A 12,581-nucleotide genomic window follows, 5' to 3' on the forward strand; every position below is an offset into this window, starting at 1 on the left:
TGTTTTGAGGGTCCGTTGGGGGCGCATTTAAAGCAGGAGGTGCGTGATCGGATCTGGAAAGATGAATATGTTGAAATTTTTTCTCTCTTGCCGCTGGCTAAATTCAATTTGGATAAGAGCAAGCGGGATGAGAGTAAAAAGGACGAGGAGGAACGGCGGCGGTATAGGCTTATCCCGCAGACGTTCGTTAATTGGTCGCAGGCGTTCGCCATATTGGCTAGTGTGATAGGGGAAAAGGCGCCGGAAAATTGTTCGGCGTTATTTTGTTATTTTGATGCTATTGGGGAGGCTCATAGGGCGTATGGGGGTCAGGCGTGGCTGCGATATGATGAGCAATTCCGTCAGCGGAAGGCGGTTCGGCCGGCGATTCGGTGGGACCAGAAGGATATTGCTCTCTGGTTACGGGTTACGGTTCCGGTTAGGCAGCCCTTTCCCGGGAGCGGTGGCCAGGGAGGCCAGACTAGTCAGAGTGGACCAAGCGGCGGGGGAAAGGCGGGGTTTTGCTGGCAATTCAATGAAGGCCAGTGTAAGTTCGGGGCCACGTGCAAGTTCAAGCACGTGTGCTCCGAGTGTAATGGTGCATCACACGGGGCGGCAAAATGTCTGCGAAAAAAGAGGTCCGGGAACCAGCACGGGGCTGGTCAAGGGGGTGTCGCCGGTGAGGGTGGAAAGGATGGCCCCTTATCTAAATGAGTATCCGGATAGGGCGGCGGCTAAGTTGCTTTATGAAGGGTTTAGTGTTGGTTTTGTTATTCCTCCGCCTCCTTATGAGGTTCCGGTTACGCGGAGAAATTTAAAATCGGCTTACGTGCATGCGGAAGTCGTGTCGGAAAAGTTGTTAAAAGAAGTTTCGTTGGGGCGCATGTCGGGGCCATTTGTGGAGTCGCCGGTGAAAGATTTAGTTGTGTCCCCTTTGGGTATTGTCCCTAAACGCGAGCCCGGAAAGTTTCGTTTGATTCAACATTTATCGTATCCCAAAGGTTCGTCGGTAAACGACGGGATTGATCACGAGTTGTGTTCCGTAGTTTATACCTCATTCGATAAGGCGGTGGGGTTAGTGCGGGCTGCGGGTCCGGGGGCGCTGCTAGCAAAAACCGACATCGAGGCGGCGTTCAGGTTGTTGCCGGTGCATCCAGAAAGCCAACGGCTGTTGGGCTGTTTTTGGAATGGGGCCTTTTACGTGGATCGGTGCCTTCCGATGGGGTGTTCTCTTTCTTGTGCATACTTCGAGGCGTTTAGTAGCTTCGTGGAGTGGGTAACGAGGGGAGTATCCGGGGTCGATTCGTTGATCCATTACTTAGATGATTTTTTGTGCGTTGGCCCGGGGGGTTCGCCGGTTTGCGGTAACTTGCTTCATGCCCTGCAGAAGGTGGCGAGGGATTTTGGGATCCCTTTGGCGCCGGAAAAAACGGAGGGCCCGGTAGCGACGATTTGTTTCTTGGGAATCGAAATTGACTCGGTGGCAATGGAGTGTCGGCTCCCGGCGGATAAGCTGGGTGCTTTGAGGCTGGAGGTGCGACGGGCTTGTAGAAGGAAGAAAATGTCGTTGAGGGAGCTTCAGTCGCTGCTGGGGAAGTTGAATTTCGCCTGCCGGATTATGCCGATGGGGAGGGTGTTTGGTAGAAGGTTGGCGGCGGCAACGGCGGGAGTGCGGGCGCCGCATCATTTTGTGAGGCTCAAGGAGGAGCACCGAGCTGATCTTCAGGTTTGGGATGACTTCTTGGGCCAGTACAATGGTCGCTCGCTATGGATGGCCCCAGCGCAGGATACGAGTGATCTGAATATTTTCACGGATGCGGCTGGGGCGGGTGGCTTTGGAGCTTACGGGGGAGGTCCGTGGTGCGCAGGTCAATGGCCGGCTAGCTGGGTGTCCAGTGGATTGACGCGGAATCTGGCCCTGCTCGAGCTGTTTCCCATCGTGGTGGCGGCTACCATTTGGGGGGACAGGCTCAGGGATAAGAAGGTCCGTTTTTACTGCGACAACATGGGTGTGGTGCTTGCCATTAATAACATCACGGCGTCCTCTCCTCCGGTAGTTCAATTGTTGCGACATTTAGTGTTGGTGTGTTTGTCGCTGAACGCGTGGGTGGTGGCGGTGCATGTCCCGGGTGTACGGAATTGTGTTGCTGATGCTCTTTCTCGCTCGCAGTGGGACCGGTTTCGGCAATTGGCTCCGGGAGCGGAACGTATTGGTTTGGCGTGCCCGGATTATCTATGGGATCTGGTATCGGTCCCGTAGAGCAGCTGTTACAAAGGTCTTTGGCGGGCACGACGTGGAGGGCTTATGCTGCTTGTTGGAGGCAGTGGGAGGAGTGGGTAAGAGAGTTGGGTGATGTCAATACGGATAGAGACAGGTTGGTGGCACTTTTGTATTGGTTAGGGGATGCCTGGGAGGCGGGGTTTTCAGTAGCGAAGGTGAACCGGTTTATATCCGCGGTGGCGTTTGGGCTTAAGTTGCGGGGCTTGCGGGATGTATCGAAGGAATTTCTGGTATCGCAGGCTTTGAAGGGGTTGCGCAGAGGTAGGGTGGAGGCGGATAGTAGAAGGCCGGTGTCGTTTGCTTTGCTGGGCTTGTTGGGTGGTTCATTGGCATCGGTATGTCGTTCTGCAGATGAAATGGATTTGTTTCGGTTGGCTTTCTCGTTGGCGTTCTTCGGAGCATTTAGAATAGGTGAGTTGGTGTCGCCAAGTACTAAACAGGCAGGGGGGCTGAGAGCTGGGGAGGTGAGCCTTTTTGCAGATCGGTTGGAGGTATGGTTGCGTAGATCAAAAACTGACCAATTAGGGAAGGGAAAACTGATAGTTTTGTTCGCTCTCCCGGGGTCGGTCATGTGCCCAGTAGAGTGCATGCGTGGTTTTACAAAAAACAGGGGGTCTCCAGATTTGCCTTTGTTATGTCATGTGGACGGGTCGTTCTTGTCCAGGTTTCAGTTTGGAGCTGTTTTTAAAAAATGTTTGACGGCGGTTGGGGTTGCGGCAGGCTCATATTCATCTCATTCCTTCCGGATTGGCGCAGCAACGGAAGCAGGGCGCTGGGGGGTTGGATGATGAGGGGGTGAGGCGTATTGGTCGTTGGGAGTCTAAAAGGTTTAAGTCCTATGTCCGCCCCCATATGTTGTAATTTTGTTGTTTATGCTTGCAAATGTATATGGTGGTGCCTAACTGTGTTTTCCGTTTCAGATTCGCCTCCTTGTCTGGTGTGGTTGATGGGTCATTCGTACGTGCACTGGGGGGCTTTGAGGGCGGACGTCCGCCCGGATGGTCGCCAGTTGCGCATTCCGCGACAGGATGCGGTTGTGCATTGGCTGGGGTTTAGAGGTATGTCGTGGAACAGGGTGTTGGCGGAATTCCAGACATATGTGCGGCTTGATAGGGTTCCGGAGGTTTTAGTGTTGCACGTGGGTGGGAATGACTTAGGAGTCCGCCCTTTTCGTGAGTTGGTGCGGGATATCAAACATGATTTGTTGTGTTTGTGGGTATCTTATCCCAAGTTGGTGGTAGTGTGGTCGGACATAGTCCCAAGGAAGCATTGGCGGTTAGCTAGATCGGTGGAGAGAGTCAATAAGGCTCGGATAAAAGTTAACCGGGCGGTGTCCCGTTTTGTGGCAAAGAACGGGGGCATTTGCGTGAGGCATAGGGATTTGGAGTCAGGATTGGGGAATTTCTGGAGGAGTGACGGGGTTCATCTGACCGAGGTTGGCATTGATATTTGGAGCTTGGCTATAGCAGAAGGCATAGAAAGGGCGGTGGTGGTGTGGAGGAACTCACAGGCTTAAGGTGGTCAAGGCCTGTTTCGCGGTGGCGGGGGGAGTCCTTGAGGCCAGTCAGTACAAAATGGTGGGGGGGTCGCATCGGGGGTATGCGTCCCCCAAAAAAGGTACATGGTTGAAGACTTCATCGGGTGTTATCCCTTTGAAGTGGTCTTCTGGTAGAAGGTATGTCACTTGAAGGCTTCATCGGGTGTTATCCCTTTGAAGTGGACTTCTAGTGGTCGGTATATCACTTGAGGGCTTCAACGGGTGTTATCCCCTTGAAGTGGACTTCTAGTGGGTGGAGCCATCTGCAGAGGTGAACGGTGCTTCCGAGCTGGTTTACGGCTGGAGGTAATTAGTGGTTTGCAGATGGCTAATTCGGTGTGTTCTTGAAAGGAACATCTGAAGGGGCTTCAAGGACTTCCTCTGCTCGGGTTAATGTTAACGTTTAATGGTTATTTATGATTCTGACCCATGTTGGGTCATGTGAATTATTAGGAGGAATTCTCTGGTGAATTCCTAACTAGTTATCCGAATGTTTCGGATTTAAATTGTTTTTATAAAACTGTGAAATTAATAAACGGCTGCTGTGGCCATTTCACATCCAACCTCGGTGTCATGTGTCGTTACTAAATGGGGGTGGGGGATAGTATGGTTTAAGGTTAACACACGACTCTACCTAGGCAGGTCAAGAAGAGGCTGGACGCAGCTGCAGGCTTGAGGGAAGCCGACATGACCGTCCTGGTAGGGAAAGGGTTAATGTTAAGAGGTGAGGGAAAGGTGAAGAAGCTGAAGGAGGGACGGGGAGGAGCTAGGGGGGACGGGGGGGCCGTTACTGCGCTTCCCGCTGTTTCTCGGCATTGAGCCGGAAGCAGCGGGAGGAGTAGTACACAAGAAGCAAAGCTCCCACCCTCCCACCCTTGTTTTGTTACTCCTTAGGTCTTCTGTACGTCCGTATATGAGCGTTGTGTTTTATTTTGTGTGTTTATTTAACATGTTTTTCTTTTTTCCGGAGTAGGTTCTGTTGTCATGGCAGCTGGCGGGGGGAGTCCTTGAGGCCAGTCAGTACAAAATGGTGGGGGGGTCGCATCGGGGGTATGCGTCCCCCAAAAAAGGTACATGGTTGAAGACTTCATCGGGTGTTATCCCTTTGAAGTGGTCTTCTGGTAGAAGGTATGTCACTTGAAGGCTTCATCGGGTGTTATCCCTTTGAAGTGGACTTCTAGTGGTCGGTATATCACTTGAGGGCTTCAACGGGTGTTATCCCCTTGAAGTGGACTTCTAGTGGGTGGAGCCATCTGCAGAGGTGAACGGTGCTTCCGAGCTGGTTTACGGCTGGAGGTAATTAGTGGTTTGCAGATGGCTAATTCGGTGTGTTCTTGAAAGGAACATCTGAAGGGGCTTCAAGGACTTCCTCTGCTCGGGTTAATGTTAACGTTTAATGGTTATTTATGATTCTGACCCATGTTGGGTCATGTGAATTATTAGGAGGAATTCTCTGGTGAATTCCTAACTAGTTATCCGAATGTTTCGGATTTAAATTGTTTTTATAAAACTGTGAAATTAATAAACGGCTGCTGTGGCCATTTCACATCCAACCTCGGTGTCATGTGTCGTTACTAAATGGGGGTGGGGGATAGTATGGTTTAAGGTTAACACACGACTCTACCTAGGCAGGTCATGTTGCAACTGCAATTCTTACTTCTTCTTGAAATGTAGGGACCACAGTACATTCCATCACATCCATCTAGTGTACACAGGTAGGTCCATTGTGACGGGCGAGCTGGCTGCTTTAATGGCTGTTTGCTGTTCCCCTACTCCACTCCACTATTTGACTATGGTGCTGCATCAATCAGTGGCTGGCTCAGGTGCAGCTCTTTAACCTACCTAGGAGGGAGGGCGGAGAGAAGACAAGGAAGGTGAATGAGCTGTTCCAATGTGAAATGCCGGAAACACAGAAACACAGACGACACAAAACAAGAGGTGGCAATGTATTAATTAATTGCATTTAATAAATTAGCTCATTATCACACATGACTGTACAAATGCATTGTCCAACAGGTGTTGAAATAATGGGATTAAAAGGGGAGATCCCATCCGAAAGAAAAAAACAATGGCAAACACAAAAAGCACTTTTGGAATCTGATTTTAGTAAACGCATAAGGAAAGGGTGCACCGGTCCTGGAAATACTGCAATACCAGGTCAATGCGTGGAGTGGACAGAGCAAGCTCTATTTCCATCTCCCTGTTCTAAAAATCCATTTAATATATGGTCCCCAGATAGGGGACGTATCAGATATTAAACTGATAAGAACAGATACTACACTTGATCTTAGCCAAAAGGCCGAGAAGCGATAACCCGAACGGGCCGCGCGTTTTGCTTCTTTTGCTTGCACCACAATGCAGTGCTGAAAGAGGAGGAATCGACATAAAAACGCCTTCCTGGCAACGCCCAAATGCCCTCCTGCCGTGCAAACACTGGCAGCAGCAGCAGCAGCAGCAGCAGCAGTAAGTGCATGCCCACTGCCACCCCTTCTCCTTTCACACCTTGTATCAGCTTTAATCCAGTCCAGTGCTGCCTGCTGAGCAGCACTGACCAACACTGCCTGGGCCCAGGCTTTTATCTCTGAGGCCCCATTATGATGTCAGAAAGCTGGCTCTGGCTCCTGAGGTCTCCACTATGACACGTGCAAAGTTCCGTCTGAACTTTATATAAGACGGTGCGGCTCAGTCAGTCACTCAGTGTTGCCTGAGAGGGCAACACTGCAACAGCCGGCCCCCAGGCTGTCTTTTTTTTGCACAGCTAGTTGCCTCCAGGAGGCCACAAGAGGGAGACAAGGGACTGCAAAATGGAAAATAGGCATCCACCAACTTTACAGACAACTTGTTCTCCTTGCTCCTACAACCTCCATCCTTGCACAGTTTGTTATTCTTCCAGGTAACATAGTAACAAATCCAAATTGCTGCTCTCTTTGTAGGCAAGCAAGGGTTTGTTGCAACTGCAATTCTTACTTCTTCTTGAAATGTAGGGACCACAGTACATTCCATCACATCCATCTAGTGTACACAGGTAGGTCCATTGTGACGGGCGGGCGGGCTGGCTGCTTTAATGGCTGTTTGCTGTTCCCCTACTCCACTCCACTATTTGACTATGGTGCTGCATCAATCAGTGGCTGGCTCAGGTGCAGCTCTTTAACCTACCTAGGAGGGAGGGCGGAGAGAAGACAAGGAAGGTGAATGAGCTGTTCCAATGTGAAATGCCGGAAACACAGAAACACAGACGACACAAAACAAGAGGTGGCAATGTATTAATTAATTGCATTTAATAAATTAGCTCATTATCACACATGACTGTACAAATGCATTGTCCAACAGGTGTTGAAATAATGGGATTAAAAGGGGAGATCCCATCCGAAAGAAAAAAACAATGGCAAACACAAAAAGCACTTTTGGAATCTGATTTTAGTAAACACATAAGGAAAGGGTGCACCGATCCTGGAAATACTGCAATACCAGGTCAATGCGTGGAGTGGACAGAGCAAGCTCTATTTCCATCGCCCTGTTCTAAAAATCCATTTAATATATGGTCCCCAGATAGGGGACGTATCAGATATTAAACTGATAAGAACAGATACTACACGGGGGGGGCGGAGCTAGCCGCTGACTGGAATGGCGGTGTAGTGCACTTTCTCCCGCTTCAGCAATAGCATTACAATGGCTCACAGCGGCATAAGACCTGCTACGGAAGTTTTACTTACCGGAACAGATTCCTGATACAGCCGACATCGATGTGGAATATGACCAGGAGACGACAGGTCAAAGCGGAACCCAAAAAACTCCCGGATTACTTCTCTGCGACGAGCCGGTCACAAGATGGCGCCGACTCACTGTCTGTGCCGGACGCGCGGCAACATCACAAGCAGCTATCGGCTGCACCAGGTCAGTCTGCAGAGGGGGAAACACAGGGCAGGATGGAAGAAGTGTCAGGCCCCGGTAAACGAGGAGCGACGGGATCGGGCCCATCCTCGCCCAACAGTAAAGGCCCTGCTTTTAAAAAAGCGCTCTTCCCTCACAGCTTGCCATCACAAGATACTCTCCTCACGGCTTCTGATATGTCTGGATTGTCTGAGATTTCAGATGATGCTCCCCTGACCACTGCAGTCATGAAGGGTTTAATGCATACATTGCAGACTTCCATTTCTGGAGTGCTGGATCGGATACTGGCACAAATTCACACGACGGTGGATGACCTAGGATACCGCACGGATCATCTAGAACGCAGCATGGGAGACCATGCCAAGGCTCACAATGATCTTATCGACGCACATGCTGAGTTTAAGGATGAGGTGAGATGGCTAAAAGACAAGCTCATGGATCAAGAAGATAGGTCGAGGAGAAATAATCTAAAAATCAGAGGGATCCCTGAAGAAATCTCACCCTCTGAATTACCCAATTTTCTGCAGACCATGTTTAAAGCCTTGGTTCCAATGTTTGCTCCACTGGATATAACTTTGGACAGATCACACAGAATTCCTAAATCTAGGGCTGCTCCGGAAAACGTTCCTAGAGATGTTCTCTCGAGGGTACACTTTTACCAAGCCAAAGATCGTATCCTTCAGGAGTCCAGAAAGTTGGGGAAACTCCCATCCCCATATGCTCATATTTCAATATACCCGGATCTGTCAGCTTCCACCTTGATGCTAAGAAAGCAGTTTCACCCGATCACTTTGGCTCTTAGGGAGCAGAATCTGAGATATAAGTGGGGTTTCCCGGTCAAGTTAGTGGTTTCTAGGAATGGTTCCACACATGTGATTCATACTCCTTCTGATGGGATTGATTTGCTACGCAAGTGGAACATTCCCGTCCAGGCTTTGGGAACGGGGTCAGCTAACAAGCCACCGAGACGTCTTCATCCGGAATGGGAATTGGCACAGGGACACTCTGCCACCTGATTTTTCTGCTGGTAGTATGGTCATGCAATAATGCTATTTGTTGTGGTTACCTTTATTCTCTCTCCCCCACGGAGGTCTGTACGGCGCAGTGTAGGCGCCATGTTTTTCTGTTTTGCACTGTTCTTATGTTAATATTTCTGTATTTAGTAATGTGGTACTGTACATTTCATGGTCCGCAAGATCCTATATCTTTGTTTCGAATTCATGATTCTTACCCAGTCAGACATAATAAGTTCTTTTATGCTGCCTCATGCCGATTAATATATCCTCTTTAAATGTAAAGGGGCTCAACAGCCCTTTTAAAAGGAGACAGATGTGGAAGGAAGCCTTGTCTCTTCGCAATGATGTTTTCTTTGCTCAGGAGACCCACTTCTCCTCCCTTCATCCACCGAAATGTACGCATTTTAGATTTCCCCATATATTTCAACCATCTCATTCCAGTAAAACCAAAGGTGTTTTGATTGCGATAAAGGACTCGGTTGCCTTTCAAATGCATCAGGTCATGTTAGATCCACAAGGTAGATTTGTGATACTCATATGCGACATAAACAATATTACCTTTACGTTTGTTAACATCTATCTCCCTAATTCACATCAGCTTAAGGCCTTTCATAAGATCCTCCGAAAGGTAAATAAGGTGAAGAAGGGGTTGTTGATTATAGGAGGGGATTTTAATGAAGTCATGCATCCCTCAATTGATTCCTCAAATGCCCCTAGACCCCACTCCAATTTACACCACACAGTACACCTAGAAGAGCTTTATGATGTGTGGCGCTGTCAACATGGGAATGAGCGCGACTTTACATACTTTTCTGCGCCACACAAAGTATACTCTCGTATTGATATGTTTCTGGTGAGTAAATCTGGTCTTCAATGCATCTCCACATCCACTATTGGGGACATATCATGGTCAGATCATGCTCCCATATCTATAAAGGTCATAGACCAATTACCAACACCCCCTTTCTCTTCATGGAGACTGAATGATCTAGTATTAGAACATCCTCTCACAAAAGATTTGATGGATACACACGTCCAAACATACTTTGAAATTAATGCCCCTTCCTCAACCAATTGCTTTTCTTTATGGAATGCCCATAAGGCATATATGAGGGGGATGGGAATTCAGGCTGCCTCCAGATTAAAAAAAGATAAGGAAAAAACTACTAAGGATATCCTCACTCAGTTACACAATCTAGAATCCCTTAATAAATCTAAAGTGACTCCGGACACTTCGCAAAAAATCAAAGTTCTTAGGGACCAATTGCAGGCAGTGCTGATGTCTGGACATATGGCCTTATTTAAAAAATTACAATTCGGATTTTATCTTCATGGTAATAGACCAGGAGCACTTTTAGCTAAAATGCTCAAAAAGAAAAGTGCTAAACAGAGAACAGCATTTTTGATGGACAAAAATGGCAATAAAATTACTCACCCTCAAGAAATTAGTGATCAATTCCGGAATTTCTATCATAATTTGTATAACCTTAAAGAAGATAAAACCACCTATCAACCTTCAGTTTCGGACATTAATAACTTCCTGAGTGGTCTGAACCTTCCTTCCCTGTCTGTAGAGGACAGTATTCAATTACAATCCCCCTTTACGATACTTGAAGTGTCACAAGCTATTAAAAGTTTAACCCCTTCCCGCTCCTTGACGTACTATTACGTCATGGCAGCTGTATCGTTCGCGCTCCATGCCGTAATAGTACGTCTCGGGAGTAACGGCCGTTTCGGCCGTCCTCCCGACACATACAGGAGCTGTGACGCTGCTGTCTTGTTCAGCAGCTGTCACAGCTCCTACAGCGGGGACCGATCGCTGTGTCCCCGCTGATTAACCCCTTAAAAGCCGCGTTCTATAGAGATCGCGGCTTTTTAGGGGTTAAGCTGCCATCGCCGGCCTGCTACGCGATAGCAGCCGGCGATGGTGACTATGGCAACCGGACACCAAACAATGGCGTCCGGCTATGCCATAGACGGAAGCCTAGTGGGTCCTGACAACGTCAGGACCCACTATGCTTGCTGTCAGTGAGTAGCTGACAGTTCTAATACACTGCACTACGCATGTAGTGCAGTGTATTAGAATAGCGATCAGAGCCTCCTGCCCTCATGTCCCCTAGTGGGACAAAGTAATAAAGTAAAAAAAAAGTTAAAAAAAGATGTGTAAAAATAAGAAAATAAAAGATTTAAAAGTAATAAAAGTAAAAATCCCCCCTTTTCCCTTATCAGTCATTTATTATTAATAAAAATATATAAACAAACAAATAAACTATACATAATTGGTATTGCCGCGTCCGTAACGGCCTGAACTACAACATTATTTCATTATTTATCCCGCACGGTGAACGCCGTAAAATAAAATAATAATAAACCGTACCACAATCACAATTGTTTGGTTACTTCACCTCCCAAAAAATGGAATAAAAAGAGATCAAAAAGTCGCATGTACCTAAAAATGGTACTGATCGAAACTACAGTTCGTTACGCAAAAAATAAGTCCTTGCACGGCTTTATTGATTGAAAAATAAAAACGTTATGGCTCTTAGAATAAGGTAACACAAAAAGTGAATGATTGTTTACAAAACGTATTTTATTGTGCAAACGCCATAAGACATAAAAAAAAACTATAAACATAGGGTATCGCCGTAATCATATCGCCCCGCAGAATAAAGTGAATGTGTCATTTATAGCGCACGGTGAACGCTGTAAAAAAAAACGAAAAAAAAAACAATAGTACAATTGCTGTTTTTTAGTCACCACGCCACCTTAAAATAGAATAAAAACTGATCAAAATGCCGCATGCACCCCAAGAAAACTGCAATGGATTCCTCAAGGGGTCTAGTTTCCAAATTGGGGTCACTTTTGGGGGGTTCCCAATGTTTTGGCACCACAAGACCTCTTCAAACCGGACATGGTGCCTAAAAAAAAGAGGCCTCAAAATCCTCTAGGTGCTCCTTTGCTTCTGAGGCCGGCGCTTCAGTCCATTACCGGACTAGGGCCACATGTGGGATATTTCTCAAAACTGCAGAATCTGGGCAATAAGTATTGAGTTGCGTTTCACTGATAAATCCTTTTGTGTTATAAAAAAAATGGTATAAAGAGGATTTTCTGACAAAAAAAAAATGTAAATTTCACCTCTACTTTGCTCTAAATTTTTGTGAAACACCTAAAGGGTTCATAAACTTTCTAAATGCTGTTGTGAATACTTTGAGGGGTCTAGTTTCTAAAATGGGGTGTTTGATAGGGGTTTCTAATATATGGGCCCCTCAAAGCAACTTCAGAACTGAACTGGAACCTAAAAAAATAAATAAATGAGGCAATACTTCGCTTCTTACATTATACTGATAATGAGCCGTGCCCACCACGATATGACCCCAGTTTTGACCGTTTGTATAAACGGAGACCCCTATTAGACCGTTCCAATGCCCGGTTTTCCCAGCATTCACCCCCGAGAAGTGTATTTCTATTGATGAGTCCCTGGTACATTTTAAAGGGAGGGTTCAATTCCGCGAGTACCTGCCGGGTAAGAGGGCAAGGTATGGCGTGAAGATGTATAAGCTGTGCGAGAGTGCATCAGGGTATACCTACAGATTTAGGATATATGAAGGAAAGGCCACCCCCAAACCAGACTGCATCCTGGACTACAATAGGTACATGGGAGGGATGGACTTGTAAGATCAAGCCCTGAAGCCCTACAGCGCCATGCGGTGTGGTATAAGAAGCTGGCCGGGCACATCATACAGATGGCATTGTACAATGCGTACATGCTACGTCGATGTGCAGGCCAGACGGGAACTTTCCTGGAATTTCAAGAGGTGATTATCAAGAACCTAATCTTTAGGGACCAAGAAGGGGGGGCACCCAGTACTTCTGGATG

The 12,581-nt window shown here is 47.4% G+C and overlaps 1 non-coding gene and 1 pseudogene across 1 annotated transcript; both read right to left on the reverse strand.

The window, feature by feature from the left end:
* Positions 1-5,917: 5,917 nt before the first annotated feature.
* On the reverse strand, positions 5,918-6,108 carry LOC142704816 (U2 spliceosomal RNA). Its single transcript, XR_012868211.1, has one exon. It is a non-coding gene; the product is annotated as a U2 spliceosomal RNA (small nuclear RNA).
* A 1,123-nt stretch (positions 6,109-7,231) lies between these two features.
* LOC142704801 (U2 spliceosomal RNA) lies at positions 7,232-7,409 on the reverse strand (annotated as a pseudogene).
* Between the last annotated feature and the right edge of the window lie 5,172 nt (positions 7,410-12,581).

This window comes from Rhinoderma darwinii, unplaced genomic scaffold, assembly GCF_050947455.1.
Source record: "Rhinoderma darwinii isolate aRhiDar2 unplaced genomic scaffold, aRhiDar2.hap1 Scaffold_3379, whole genome shotgun sequence".
NCBI lineage: Eukaryota > Metazoa > Chordata > Amphibia > Anura > Rhinodermatidae > Rhinoderma > Rhinoderma darwinii.